Source organism: Phascolarctos cinereus, unplaced genomic scaffold (assembly GCF_003287225.1).
Source record: "Phascolarctos cinereus isolate Bilbo 61053 unplaced genomic scaffold, phaCin_HiC Scaffold_726;HRSCAF=1367, whole genome shotgun sequence".
Taxonomy (NCBI): Eukaryota; Metazoa; Chordata; class Mammalia; order Diprotodontia; family Phascolarctidae; genus Phascolarctos; species Phascolarctos cinereus.
This window is the reverse complement of record NW_027556098.1, coordinates 417,958,892-417,971,844: the sequence shown is the minus strand read 5'-3', so window position 1 is coordinate 417,971,844 and position 12,953 is coordinate 417,958,892. Positions and strand designations below refer to the sequence as shown.

Genomic DNA, 12,953 nt, shown 5'->3' with positions numbered 1-12,953 from the left:
GAGCTAAGTACAGACTGATCAGGAATTCCCATATGAGGTGATCAGCAGGAGAAAAGAGGATGCAGAGAAACAGAAGGTGACAAGGTGAAAGAACAAGGAGAATAATACCTTATGTCACAAGCACATATCGATTAGGGGAAGGAGGCCCTCAGACTCAGCAGTCAGGTTAAAGTATAATAGGTCCAAGGAAAAGTTACTCCATCCAGGATCATAAAGGTCCCTGGATTCTGCTCCACTCAGACCACATCTGAAGTATTGTATATGAATCAGGAAGCTTCATTTTGCCCAAGACAGGTAATGTGGAAAATGTCACCAGGAGGGCATCCAGAATGTTGAAGGAGTCAAGATGGTGCCATGTGAAGACCACCTGAAGGAACTGAAGATGTCTAGCATGGGGAAAGAGAAGACAAGTGAATGATGATAGCCATCATGAATATATGTGAAATCCTTTCATTTTGTAGAGAGATTAGACTTATTCTCTCTGGATCCAGGAAACAGAACTTAAAGCAATGGATAGAACTTACAAAAAAAAATGCATATTTAGGCTCAAGACGAGGAAACCTTTCCTACCATCCTAACAATGTTTTCTAGGGGCAGCTAGGTGGTGCAGTGGATACAGCACTGGGCCTGAAGTCACGAACACCTGAGTTCAAATTTGACCTCAGACCAAACACTTGACACTTACTGAAGTGTGACCCTGGGCAAGTCACTTAACCACAATTGCCTAAAAAAAGTGGGGTTTTTTTCTAAAAAAAAATTTCCCCTAAAGAAATTAAGACTAATAGGCTGCCACAGGAGTCTTGAAGGTGTATGTGCACGTATCTAAGTAGCATTATTACTGTTGTTGAGTTCTTTCAGTCATGTCCAACCCTTCATAACCACTTGTGTGGTTTTCTTGGAAAAGGTAATGGAGTGGCTTGCCATTTCCTTCTCCAGCTTATGAGGAAACTGAAGTAAACAAGCTTAAGTGACTTGTCCAGGGCCACACAGCTAGTAAGTGTCTGAGGTGGGATTTGAACTCAGGTCCTCCTGACTCTAGGGCAGGCACTTTGTGCATGGTGGTGCCACCTAGTGGCCCAGTAAGTAGTTTTCTACATTACTATTACTATAATTGCAGAAGGTTTTTCTTTGACTTATCCCAAGGATTTCAACAAGTGTCTAAATGTAGCTCAGTCATCTTCTTCCAACATAATATTCCATTCCCCCACCTTTGAACATTTGTTTTGACTGAAATGCATCTTTACCTCTTTGAGTCCTTAATTATTCTCAAGCCCCAATTCTAACACCACTTTCTCCATGAAGCCTTTCCTGATGATCTCCTATCATCTAGAGTCTCCCCCTCGAATTACCTTGTATGTATTTTGTATACACTTTTATACAATATGTACATATTGATCTCCCACTGCTCCTCCCACTCAACCAGGCTTACATTGTCATCCACAACGTCTCACCCAGATTTCCTCCACATGTCCAACTTGTCCCCAAGTCTCATCATTTCTATCTTCACAACATCTATTCTACACATCCCATTCTCTAGACTCATTTGGCCTTGTGCAGGTTCTCATCCTTTACACTGTGAATATTGCAATAGTGTTCTTGTGGATCTCCCTGCCTGAAGCCTTCTTTCTACTTTTCCAATTTTTCTAGAGTTTACTCACACCCTGACCCCCCATGCACTCTAAATCTAGTTATAATGGCATTCTTGCTCCTCAAACTGGCTCTCTCTCATACCTTAAATATTCTTCCTCCTAATCTCTGCCTCCTGGATTTCCTGGCTTCCTCCAAGACTCAGCTCAGAACCGAACTTTTCAAAGAGGCCTTTCCTGGCCTCTCCCCATATCCTTCCATCTATAAGTGAGTCAGTAGTGTGTAAGATAAGAAATATGTACTAAGTGCTTACTATGTGCCACCCACTTTGCTAATCACTGGGGATATAAAAAAAAGCAGCAGACAGTCTTTGATTCTAAGGAGTTCAGAGTCTAATAAGTGGGACAACATGTACAACTATATACAACCAAGCTATCTATCTATCTATCTATCTGACAAATCAGAGTAATACACAGAGAGCATTAGACTTGAGAGGAACTGGGAAAGGCTCCCTGTAGATGAGATTTTAGCTAGAACTTGAAGGAAGTCAGGAAAGCCAGAAATCAGAGATGAGGAAGGAAGAAATTTCAGGTTGTGGAAAGCCAGTGAAAATACTCAGGGTAAAAGATAGAGTGTTTTCTTCAAGGAACAGCAAGGAAGTCAGTATAACATGATCACAAATTACAAGGGGGAGTGTAAGGTATGAGAAGAGTAGAAAAGTGGGAAGTGGGGCATGTTATTAAACAGACCAAGATGTCACTTCCAGATTCCAGCCCAGTCTAAAGCCTGCAGGGAAATAATCAGGGCAGCAATTTCCAGAGCAAAGGGGAGGCTCAGGTCTGTTCCTCTGCACCAGCAGGTCTTTCCAACTAATTGATCATGGCTGAGTACAGTAGCAGTCTTATGAAACTCCAACAAAAGACAATTCCAAAGGTGTTTTGCTCAGACTCAAACCCAGGTTAGAAACATGCAGTGCTCAGATCAGGAGGTCAGAGATCAGATTTTGGTACACTGGAAGCTCTAAAAGTTTACAGGTCACCACACTGTACTGTACCCAAGGGATAGGAAAAACACAATGCTCAAGACCCCCAAGAAAGTAGCAACAGAAGGAGTCCAGACTTTCTCTACAGATGTGTATAGAGCCCAGCCCTAATATCAATTCTGAAGTCAGAAAGTAGGGGAGAATAATGAGCAAACATAGAAACCATATCCTACCATTAAAAGGTATTCTGTTGACAAGGACAAGACACAAACTGAAAAGAGAATGACTCCAAAACTTTGGCAAGCAAAGTCTCAAGGACTGATACAAATTCAATTAGAATTCTTAGAAGAGATGAAGTAAAAGTTTTTATGTTATTTTATTTTTTAATAAAAGCAGGCAGGTGGAGAGAAGGTTCTGGCAAGATGGTGAAGTAGGTCAGAAAATTTCAAGCTTTCCAGATTTCTTCCACAAAGAAGACAAAATAGTGCCTCAGGAAGAATGTAGAGCAGTAAAAATAATCAAGAGTTGGAGCAGAACAGTGGTCCTCCTGGGACAATTGGGGAAGATCCAAGGTTTGGTCTCTGCTAAGTGAATACCTCCAGGCTACTTCCACTGAAACAGCAAGCAACAATCCCTGGGGCCACCTGTGTTGGGAGGTAGCCTTGGCTCCAGCCACAGGAATTTTCACCTCCCAGACAGTGTGAGGAGTTGGGCATCTGAGCAAGGGGAAGGTTGAGGGAACCTCTGCTGGTAAGACACACCAGGCCCAGCTGTGCTGCTGAAATACACACTGGGTGAGAAGGAACCCGAACATGCACTGGTGAGTGCAGGGATGCCCCCTGGCTGTGGACACTTGCAGGAGAGAGAAGTTCTTGATTTCTGTTCCAGGCCAGAGGGGAGAACTGAAGGCAGAGACACCATCCCCCATATCCCAGGACTAGAGTTAATCACAATAACAAGATGCTATGAATTTTTAAAAAATGAATAGGCAGAGCAGAATAAACCAGCCATAGAAAGTTGCTATGTGAATAGAGAAGACCAGGGTTCATCTTCAGAGGAGGATAGTGAAGAAAAATAATCCTCTCCTACCCCAAACAATAATGTGAAATGGTCACTTGCCCAAAAATAATTCAATGAAGAAAAAAATCTTAAAAAATAAAATAGAGAGACTGAGGAAAAATTTTTTAAAATACGAACAATCGAAGAAAACACAAGATTGTGAAAGGAAATTCAACCAACTACAAAAGGAGATCCAGAATATTAAGAAAGGAAATAATTCCTTGAAAATTAGAATTGGGCAAGGGGAAGCCAGGGAAGTTAAGAGACCAAGAAATAACAAAACAACACATAAAGAATGAAAAAATAGAAGAGAAACGGAAACATCTAATAAGAAAAAACAACTACTCTGGAGAACAGATCAAGAAGAGAAAACATAACCATAATCAGACTACCTGAAAACTGCAATCAGAAAAAGAAACTTGATACAATAATACAAGATATTTCTTAAAGAAATATTAAAGAAAATTGTCCTGAAGTGTTAGAACAAGAGGGGAAAGTAGAAATAGGAAAAATCCACCAAACACCATCTGAAACAGATCCTATGAGGAAAACCTACAGGAATATCATAGCTAGATTCTGAGACTCCCAGCTCAAGGAGAAAATATTATGAGCAACAACAAAAAAAACATTCAAATATGGCAGAGCCTAAATTAGAATCACATAAGACCTAGCAGTGGCTACATTGAAAGACCTTAAATCTTGGAACACTATATATGGAAGAGAAAAGAATTGGGGTTGAGGCTGAAAATAGAATATCTAGCAGAGTCAAGCATAATCTTGAATGTAAAAAAGGGGGGGGCATTCAATGAATTGCCAGACTTTCAGGATTTTATTGCAAAAAGACCTCAACTCAATATAAAGTTTGACATACAAGACTCAAGAGAAATATAAACATCAAAGACTAATTACAATGCACTCAGTAAAAACAGACTATTTATTTTTCGTATGAGAAAATGTAATTTGTGTGTCTAAGATATGATTAATAATTGGGTAGCTCGAAAGAAATGAGGTAGAGCTGAGTGTGATGTGATACTAAAAAGTAAACCATCCAGGAAGAGATAAAAAGTGTAACTACCTTGTACAAATGAGGTGTGAGATGAAGAACTGACACAGAAGAATTAGATGGGAGAGGAGGGCTGTGAGTTCTGCAACCCTACTCTCATTGGGAATGGGTTAAACAGGGGACATTACATATATATCTGGAAGGTCATAAAAGTCTTATAAATTCAGAAAAAATAAGAGGCTAAAGGGTTAGAGAGGAGGAGAAGATAAGGGAGGGATATTAGGGTAGGGGAGAGAATAAGGAAGGATCTTTGTTGAGGGTAGGTTAAATAATAGCAGGTAGAAGTACAGTAGAGGAGTCAGGAAGGATAAGAAATAAGAGATATACGTAAGCATAAAATAAAGATAAGGAGTAGAATTTATTAGGGAAATACGCAGGGATAGTAATCATGATCTCAGACAAAGTTAAAACTAAATAGAGTTAATCAAAAGAGAAAAAATAGGGAAATTATGCCACACTAATCAATATTGTTTTAGGCTATTTAAAATAGCTAGCCAGCATAAGGTTGGAATGTTGATATGGTATAGGAAACAATGAGTTGATGGACTTAGAAAAAATGGAAAGACTTGGACTTATGAAGAAAGATGTTATCCACCCTCAGAGAAAGAAAGGACAAACAGGTATAATACAGTCCTACATACATGTATATGAATGTATATGTCTACATATGAGTATGATTGTAGATATCTAAGTATATGTATGTGAATGTAAGTATATATATACATGGATATGTATATATGTGTATATATGTGTGTGTGTATATATATATATATATATATATATATATATATATATATGTATATATATATATATACATATATATTTCTGTATGGGTGTATAAATGCATGTATGTCTATGGGTGTATACACACACACACACATATACATACACAGACACACAGGCATATCTGTGCTTAATTGTAGCCTTCTAGGGAGAGGAAGGGGAAAAAAAGAACAAAGTAAAAAGGTACACAGCAGAAAACTAAAGAAAACTTACAAGGAAGCGAAGAAAAGATGGACAGCTCTCAGCACAATGCATAGTGTTTTTTATATAGGCTTTCTTGAAATGGAAATTTATTGCTGTGTATTTTCAATCCTCTCTTATGTTCTGCTATGCACATTAAAAAAAAACAACTAGATAGGTAGCATAGTGGATAGAGTCCTAGGATTGGAGTCAGGAAGACCTGAATTTAAAACTGGCCTCAGACACACACTAGCTGTGTGATCCTGGGCAAGTCACTTAACCTCTGATTGTTTCCGATTCTTCATCTGTAAAACACACAAAAAGGCACAAAACCTTGTTGAAGAAGCAAATGCTTTGAAAATTACAATGAACTAAACAAGAGTGATAATGACTCCATGAGACAACTAAAAATATCAAAACAAAGTGAAAACATGGAAAATTGGGGGCAGGGACTTGGTGCGTATCAGAACAAGGGTAACTGAACTGGAAAAGGAATGTAATTCAAGAATTACTAGACTACCATGAAAACCCAAAAAGAGCCTAGATATATCTATTTCATGGAATCATAAAAGAAAACGGCCAGATCTCTTAGAACAAGAGTGAAAAGTAGAAATTGAAAGAATTCACCAGTCACCTCCTAAAAGATCCATAAAGAAAACTCCCCAATAAATTAAATCCAAAATCCAGAATTTCCAGGTCAATTCATCAATAAACATTAATTAAGCACCCATTACATGCTAAATCCTAAGTGTGTAAAAAAAAAAGCCACAAGACACTCCCTGTTCTCAGAGGGCTTACAATCTAACAGGGAAACAACAACAACCAAAAAAAATCTACAAATCAAGCTATGTACGGGATAAATAGGAGATAATTAACAGGGGTATGGCATTGGAGTGAAAAGAGGTTAAGGAAGGCTCCCAGGAAAGAATGGAGTTCCTTTCTTCAGCTGAATCATCAAGCATTCAAACTCTACTGCAGAGAGCACAACTCAGATGGGCTGGCTGCATTGCTGAATACCAAACATACGTTTGTCTAAAAGAACTCACACAAGGCAAGTGCTCACATGGAGATCAGAAGAAGCAATAGAAGGACCTTTTAAAAGTGTTTGAAGAACTTTGGAATTGATTGTGAGACTTAGAAGACACTAGCACAGGTCACCCCAGCAGGGCATCCCTGCATTGAAGAAAGTGCTATGCTGTATGAGCAAAACAGAATTGCAGTAGCTCAAAAGAAACATGAGGTGCACACATTTAGAAACATCTCCACTCCGAATGTTCATATGAATTATCTGTGCCCAACCTATGGCAGAGACTTCCAAGCTCATATTGGATTCATCGGCTATAGTCAGACATACCGTACCTTGACATTAACATAATGATGTCAGTTTGATCCTTTTTTAGAATTATTGTTCATTCTCAACCAAAGGAAGCCAGGGAAATCAGTAGGTTGACTTGAGGATGCCATATATTCTAGGAATGGGAGTAAATGCCCAGAGTCAAGAGATGGAGGGTTTGTAGAACAGCCAGGAGCCCAGTGCCACTGAATCAAAGAGTACTTGTCAAGGAGTAAGGTACAGCAGGCTGGTAGGGTAGGAGCCAGATAAGTGATGACAACAGAGCATTTTGTATTTGATCCTAGATGCAATAGAGGACTACTAAAGTTTATTGAGTAGAGGAGTGACATGATTCAACCTGAGATTGACGGCTGAATGGAGAATGGATTGGAGTGGGTAGAGACTTCTAGGCAGATCCACCAGCAGCTATTGTGTGAGGTAATGAGGGTCTGTGGGCATTTTCCTCAATTCAAATCTGGCCTCAGACACTTAGTAGCTGTGTGACCCTGGGCAGGTCGCTTCACCTTCTCTGCCACGGTTTCCCCATCTCTGAAATGAACTGAGGAATGAAATGGCAAACCACTCCAATATCTTTGCCAAGAAAATCCCAAATGGGGTCACAAAGAGTCAGACACAATTGAACAATAACAATAATGAGGAGGGGCTGCACCAGTGTGAGGGAAGTATCAGAGGAGAGAAGGGGGACTATATTAGGGATGCTTCAAAAGCAAAATCAACAAGCCTTGGTAACAGCTTGGATATGGGAGTGAGGAGTCCCAAAGCCCAAGGGACTAGGAGGATGGTGTTGCCTTCTATAGTAATAGAGAAGGTGGGGAGGGTAAGATAGTGTTTGGTTTTGGAGACGTTGAGATTAAGATTTCTACTGGACATCTCCAGTAGAAGAGGTCTTCTTTCATCTACATTCATCCAGACCTGGTTCCTGGCAAAATAAGGCAAAAGGATTACCTATAAGTGCTATGGATGTACCAGGCACTGTGCTTGGGGAAGGATCCAAGCTGTGTGAGCTTGGGCAAACCACTCACCCTTCTCAGCCTCAGTTTCTTCATCTGTAAAATGAAAGTTGGACTTGATGATCTTTCAGGTTCCTTTCAATTCTCAATCTGTGATCCTGGGATACCCCCCCCACACACACACACCCACACACACACACACCAATTCCAGAACTATACTCTAAGATGCTAACTGAATTGTTGATTTTCCTACAAGGTGCCCATTTTAAGAAGTCATTTCCCAGAAAAGGGAGGTGGAGTAGAAGGAGGGAAGAAGTAGTAATGGTAAAGGGGAAGAAAAGGGAGGGGGCTAATAGAAGGGAGGTGGGACTGAGGTCAAAAGCAAAACACTAGTGAGCAGGGAAAAAGAGGAAGGAGAAAGAAAAGAATAAACAGGGAAAAAAAAGAATGGAGGGAAAGACACAGATATTAGTCAATCATAACTGAGAATGCGAATGGGATGAACTATCCCATAAAATGGAAGTGGAGAGCAGAATTGATTACAATACTATCCACATCCAAAGAAAGAATTATGGAGTTTGAATGGAGATCAAAGCATACTATTTGCTATATTTTTACTCTGTTGTGTTTTGTTTCCTCTTTCTGGTCTTTCCACCCATTGGTTCTAATTCTTACTTACAACATCACTAATGAGAAAATCTGTCTAATAGGAATGTATATGTATAGCCTATATCAGATTGTGCTCTGTCTTGGGAATGGAGGTGGAGGAAAATTTAAAACTCAGAAGCTTATGGAAGTGATTGTTCATAAAAGAAAATAAATTAATATAAAAAAAGTCATTTCCCTATCTTGCAGGTACCAGTATATGACTGGAACCCAGAAATCCAGGGTCTCCTCCTCAGTGCTATGCTCTATGGCTCACTTATCACAACAGTCCCAGGTGGTTATTTTTCTGGAGTTCTTGGAGGAAAGAAAATAGCTGGATTATCATTGCTTCTCTCCTCAGTTCTCAGCCTCTTGATACCATTAGCAGCAGACTCCGGACTGCCTTACTTGTTTCTTGTAAGGATAGTACAAGGCCTGTCTCAGGTACCAGCTCACCTTCAAAGTAGGTGAGTAAGACAGATCATGCCTCAATTTCATTCACAGTTCAAAATGTCTTCTCATCTTGATTTCAGGGGATGAATTTCAGTGCTCTCGCTGCATTTTGGCCAAAATGGGCTCCACCACTGGAACGTACTCAACTAAGTACCATTGGTTTATCTGGTAAAGACCCAATTATAACAGCTGTATTACATTTCTATCCCTCCTTATCTTTCCCACTTCCATGTTGGTGTAATCAGAAAAAGAATTCTTTAAGGTAGGAACATAAATAAAATGGAATCACAGAAGTTAAGAGCTATAGAGCACATCAATCGTCATCTGGTCCAATTCATGCACAAAATGGAATGCTAGAGACACCATACTTTGGGTCCCCCTTTCTTATTTAACCTTAAATTTTGTGCAGATTTAAAATGTGAGTTATTCACACTCTCCTTAATTCCAATAGTTTGAAGAAAGCCCCAGAAACTTTAACTTCTAATGCTCTGACCCTGAACTTACTCTGAATCTTCAACTCAGGTACAACAACGGGACATTTCATTCTGGTCATTTGGGATGGTTTCCTTTGTGAGTTCCCAGGCTGGCCAAGTATCTTCTACATATTTGAGAAGTGACTTCATCTCAAATCCAACTGTTTCCATGTTTCAGGGTTTTACTCCTGGAAATCTGCATCCCTTATGATATCCAGGTAGATGCCACATTAAAAGTTCAAAAGTAATTAGGTTTAGAAAAGGCAAGAAAGAATTTTACTCAAACTTCTAATCCAATGAGGAAAATTGGAGAAAGTTGAAATAATCTTTTCGAGGTCACACAGTAAGTTAGTGGCTGAATCAATATAACTAGGTTGCCTTCACTCTTTGTCCAGTGCTCTGGCTACTAGGGCCCAGCTGGTTCTAAAAACAATATGAAAAAAATGTTAAAAACATTTTTGACCTGCCTATTTCACAAATGTACATTCAGTCAGTCAAGCAACTAATATTTATTAAGCACCCAGTATATGCCAGGCTCTGTGCTAAATGCTTGGAATATAAAGAAAGGCAAAAAATAATCCTTGCTGTCAAGGCACTAATGGTCTAATGAGGAGATGTAAACAACTATGTAAAAGCAAACTATTGATAGGATGAATTAGAAATAATCTCAGGGGGAAGGAAGTAGAATTATGAGGGATCTAAAACCTTTCCTGTAGAAAGTGGAATTTTTGCTAGGGCTAAAAGGCAGAAGCAGCTACATGGTACAGTGGCTAGAGGGCTGGGCCTGAGGTCAGGGACACTCACCTTCCTGAGTTCACATCTGGCCTCAGACACTCACTAGCTGTGTGACTCTGGGCAACTCAATCCACCCTATGTGCCTCAGTTTCCTCATCTGTAAATAAGCTGGAGAAGGAAAGAGCAAACTACTTCAGTATCTTTGCCAAGAAAACCCAAAATGGGGTCATAAACAGTTCGTCACAATTGAAAAATGACTGAACAACAGCAAAAAGAAAAGATGAGGAGGGAAAGTATTCAAAGCATGTGGGACAACCAATGCAAATGCTCAGGGTCAGGAGATGGAGTATTTTGTGTGAGTAGCAGGAAAGGAGCCAGGATAATCAGATCACGAGGATACAGGGTGGGGTGGGCAGAGAGAAGGGGTGAAGTGGTACAAAATGCAAAAAAGAGTAGAAAAGTAGGGGAGGACCAGGTTATGAAGGACATTAACAACCAAAAACAGGATTCTATATCTGAGCATGGAAATATGGAAATATTAGAATTCATTGAGTAAGGGGATAGCATAGTCACATTTGCATTTTAGGAAGAGCAATTAGACAAGCTGAGTGGTAGCTGGGCTAGAGTAGGAAAAGACTTGTGAGGAGATGACCAATCAGTAGGCTAGTGCAAGTCTGGGTGTGAGAGGACAATGGCTTACATCAGACTTGTGGCTGTTTCAGAAGAGAAGGGGGTGTAAGGAACTATTTTGTTATGTTGTTCAGAAAACATTAATTATTATAGTGTTTGAGGCTAACTTTAAGGGGCTAGAAATTGTCTAGCCCAACAGCTTACTGTACAGGTCAGACTGAACTCAGAGACACTCCTGAAAAGCTGGATGGCTTCAGGAAATACTTAGATACCACTCAGATCTTCTTTTGCATTAACCCAATTCTTGCCTTTTCGGTTCCCAAATTTAGATGTTTATGTTTATTGATATACATCTCAATGGACGTTGCATGGGAACTGTCCTGTCTGCAAAGTCGCACCACTGAATATTAGCAGTTCCTGTGCTGATATTCTTGTCTGAACTCTATAAAACATAAATCTTACAGAGACCCATAAGGGATCCACACCTTCTTCTCACTGTCTGTGTGCCAAACACCCTATTAAAATTCTTTCTAAAACAATTTCAGGCTTTGGGGTTCATTCTCATGAATAACAGGAGCATCAGGAGAGATGTAATGAAGGTAAAATTGACAGGATGTGGTAACAAATTGCATGTAGAAGGTAAGACAGAGTGAAGGATCAAGGATGACACTAGGTCTTGAGGCTGGGGGACTGGAAAGATGGTGGGACTCTCCACAGTAATAGAGAAATTAGGAAGAAAGGAAGATTTGGGGGGAAATATGATGAGTTCAGTTTTGGGTATGTGGAATTTGAAATGTCTGTAGGACTCCCAGTTCAAGATGTCCAATATGCAGTTACCAATGCAAGAGTGAAAGAGAGCAGAGGGGTCAAGACTAGATAGGGAGATTTGAGTCATTAGCCTAGAGATGATAATTGCATCCATGGAAGCTAATGAGACCACCAAGTGAAATACTATAAAGGGGAAAAGACTAGGGGTCAGGGTTAAAAGGAGGGACCTGGATGAAGATCTAGCAATGGAAACTGAAAAGGAGTGGTCAGATAGGTAAGAGGAGAAACAGAAGAAAGCAGAAGTAGTGTCACCAAAACCTGTGAAGAAAAGAATATCAAAGAAAAAAGGGTGATCACCATTGTCAAGGTCAAAGGCCAAGAAGGATGAGGATCGTAAGAAGGTCATTGTTGTTGAGTCATTTCAATCATGTCTGACTTTTTCTGACCCTATTTTGGGATTTTCTCAGCACAGATACTGGAGTGGTTTGCCATTTCCTTCTCCAGCTCATTTTATAGATGAAGAACTGAGTTAAATAGGGTTAAGTGACTTGCTCAGGATCACATAGCTAGTAAGTTTCTGAGGCTGGATTTGAATTCATGAAGATGAATCTCTAATTCCAATCCTAGTGCTTTATCCACTGTACCGCGTAGTTTCCCAAAAGGTCATTAGATTTGAACATTAAGAGATTATTAGGGCACCCAGGTGGCACAGTGGATAGAGCTCCAGCCTTGGACTCAGGAGGACCTGAGTTCACATCCAGCCTCACATACTTGATACTAGCTGTGTGACCCTAGGCAAGTCACTTAATCCCAATTCCTTCTTCAAAGAAAGGCAAAAAAAAAAGAGATTATTAGTAACTTTAGATATAGCAGTTGCAGGTGAATGATGAAGTCAGAAGCCAGATTATAGAGAGTTAAGAAGAGAGTGAGAGGAAAAGCAGCTGACACATGTAATATAGACAGTCTTCTTGAGTGTGGATGGAGAGACATGGGCATGTTTGTGGATACTAAGGAAGCAGCCAGGAGACGGGGGGAAATTGAAGAGAGTAGGGATGACAGAGAGTCAGTGTGCTAGAGAAGACAGGATGGAATGGGATCATGATGCATGTAGCATGGTTTGCTTTGGCAAGAAGACCTACTCATGTGAAAGAGGCAAGAAGAAGGAGATAGTGGCTGCAGAAGGAATCTGGATTTTATGAGATGAAGTGGAGGGAAGAGAGAGCTCTGAGTGAATGGCCTCAATTTTTATGTAAAATGTGAGGCAAGATTCTCAGATGAGGGGATGGGAAGT

The 12,953-nt window shown here is 40.0% G+C and overlaps 1 pseudogene across 1 annotated transcript in view; it reads left to right on the top strand.

The window, feature by feature from the left end:
* The window catches only part of LOC110219880 (sodium-dependent phosphate transport protein 3-like), a 54,292-nt pseudogene that overhangs the window by 16,221 nt on the left and 25,118 nt on the right, over positions 1-12,953 (top strand). The window contains exons 4-7 of the transcript XR_013482752.1: positions 2,414-2,424; positions 8,814-9,047; positions 9,137-9,224; positions 9,579-9,664. The product of XR_013482752.1 is annotated as a sodium-dependent phosphate transport protein 3-like (transcript). The remainder of the gene's footprint in view (positions 1-2,413; positions 2,425-8,813; positions 9,048-9,136; positions 9,225-9,578; positions 9,665-12,953) is intronic.